Source organism: Thalia democratica, unplaced genomic scaffold (genome assembly GCF_965202585.1).
Source record: "Thalia democratica unplaced genomic scaffold, ktThaDemo2.hap1.1 HAP1_SCAFFOLD_1683, whole genome shotgun sequence".
NCBI lineage: Eukaryota > Metazoa > Chordata > Thaliacea > Salpida > Salpidae > Thalia > Thalia democratica.
Genome location: NW_028140508.1, coordinates 22,501 through 24,725, shown reverse-complemented (window position 1 = coordinate 24,725; position 2,225 = coordinate 22,501). Strand labels below are relative to the sequence as shown.

General features: G+C 50.3%; 2 non-coding genes and 1 pseudogene across 2 annotated transcripts in view; all 3 read left to right on the top strand.

Annotated features, from left to right (window-relative positions):
• On the top strand, positions 1-1,296 carry LOC145848795 (small subunit ribosomal RNA; annotated as a pseudogene; the record flags this gene model as incomplete).
• Positions 1,297-1,478: 182 nt separating this feature from the next.
• LOC145848801 (5.8S ribosomal RNA) lies at positions 1,479-1,631 on the top strand. The gene has a single exon (XR_014372163.1). It is a non-coding gene; the product is annotated as a 5.8S ribosomal RNA (ribosomal RNA).
• A 222-nt stretch (positions 1,632-1,853) lies between these two features.
• Positions 1,854-2,225, top strand: part of LOC145848797 (large subunit ribosomal RNA) — a 3,631-nt gene continuing 3,259 nt past the window's right edge. The window contains exon 1 of the ribosomal RNA XR_014372159.1: positions 1,854-2,225. This exon is cut by the window's right edge and continues 3,259 nt beyond it. This is a non-coding gene — a ribosomal RNA (large subunit ribosomal RNA).

Here is a 2,225-nt window from a genome sequence, read left to right as displayed (position 1 = left end):
GGAATGAGTACACTTTAAACTTTTAACGAGTATCCATTGGAGGGCAAGTCTGGTGCCAGCAGCCGCGGTAATTCCAGCTCCAAAAGTGTATATTTAAGTTGTTGCGGTTGAAAAGCTCGTAGTTGGATATAGGGACGGCGAGGTTGGTCGGTCGAAAGGCTAGCACTGGCCTTGTTGTTCTTGTTGGTCGGTGCCTTCGCGGTGCTCTTAACTGAGTGTTGCGGTGGTCCGGCAAGTTTACCTTGAAAAAATTAGAGTGTTCAAAGCAGGCTTTACGCTTGTATAATGTTGCATGGAATAATGGAATAGGACCTCGGTTCTATTTTGTTGGTTTTCGGAGCACGAGGTAATGATTAATAGGAACGGACGGGGGCATCCGTACTGTGCCGTTAGAGGTGAAATTCTTGGATCGGCGCAAGACGAACGACTGCGAAAGCATTTGCCAAGAATGTTTTCTTTAATCAAGAGCGAAAGTCAGAGGTTCGAAGACGATCAGATACCGTCCTAGTTCTGACCTTAAACGATGCCGACTAGCGATCGGGCAGTGTCGAACTTAAGAACTGTCCGGCAGCTTCCGGGAAACCAAAGTCTTTGGGTTCCGGGGGAAGTATGGTTGCAAAGCTGAAACTTAAAGGAATTGACGGAAGGGCACCACCAGGAGTGGAGCCTGCGGCTTAATTTGACTCAACACGGGAAATCTCACCCGGCCCGGACACAGCGAGGATTGACAGATTGAGAGCTCTTTCTTGATTCTGTGGGTGGTGGTGCATGGCCGTTCTTAGTTGGTGGAGCGATTTGTCTGGTTAATTCCGATAACGAACGAGACTCTTACTTGCTAAATAGCTGCTCGACCCATTGGGTCGGAGACAACTTCTTAGAGGGACTAGTGGCGTTTAGCCACACGAGATTGAGCAATAACAGGTCTGTGATGCCCTTAGATGTTCGGGGCCGCACGCGCGCTACACTGACCGGATCATCGTGTGTTCCCTAGGCCGAAAGGTCCGGGTAATCCGTTGAACCCCGGTCGTGCTAGGGATAGGGACTTGCAATTGTTTCCCTTGAACGAGGAATTCCCAGTAAGCGCGAGTCATTAGCTTGCGTTGATTACGTCCCTGCCCTTTGTACACACCGCCCGTCGCTACTACCGATTGAATGGTTTAGTGAGGTCCTCCGATTGAGCCTGGTACGTGCGGCAACGCACTCGCCGGTGTTCGAAAAGACGATCGAACTTGATCATTTAGAGGAAGTAAAAGTCGTAACAAGGTTTCCGTAGGTGAACCTGCGGAAGGATCATTAACGAATCGAAATTTGATTTCAAGCGACGTCTCTTCTTCGAAGGGACCGAGCCCTGTAACTGTTATAGTTCGGTCGCGTTGCTTTCTGACAGCGGGAGTAATAATTCAGCACGCAAGTGCTGGCGCGGCCGCTTCTTTTTGAACACGATTTTTTGGTTGCATTGAGATTGATTAACACGAGAGATCTCTTAGCGGTGGATCACTCGGCTCGAGCGTCGATGAAGGACGGAGCTAGCTCCGAGAAGTAATGTGAATTGCAGGACACATTGAGCATCGATATTCTGAACGCGTATTGCGGCCTCGGGTAATCCTGGGGCCACGTCCGTCTCAGGGTCTTTAACACACCGATCCTTTCATTAGTTTGAAAGTGCCTGCGACTCGTTTCTTAATTAAGGAGCGTGTCGTCAAAGACAGCTGGTCTGGCGATTTCACAGCTGAAGCGTGAGCAGCCTGCTGGCCTCGGGTGAGGTAGCAACGACGGTAGGTGCTCGAGAATAAGTTAAGTGACTTCAAAAGGCCGACGTACAAAGCGCATGTACTTTTGTAGTACATCACTTTTGACCTGAGATCGGGCGGGACGACCCGCTGAACTTAAGCATATCACTAAGCGGAGGAAAAGAAACTAACAAGGATTCCCCTAGTAACGGCGAGTGAAGCGGGATAAGCCCAGCGCTAAATCCGAGCCTTTTTGGAGGGCGAGGAAATGTAGCGTATGGAATTCAGCATGCGGCGAACCAACGACTGCCCACGTTCTTCTGATCGAGGCCTTTTCCCAGAGCGGGTGTTAGGCCCTTGGCGGCGGTCGTAATTCGTCCTAGCGGTTTTCCCGGAGTCGGGTTGTTTGGAAATGCAGCCCTAAGCGGGTGGTAAACTCCATCTAAGGCTAAATACTGGCTCGAGACCGATAGCGAACAAGTACCGTGAGGGAAA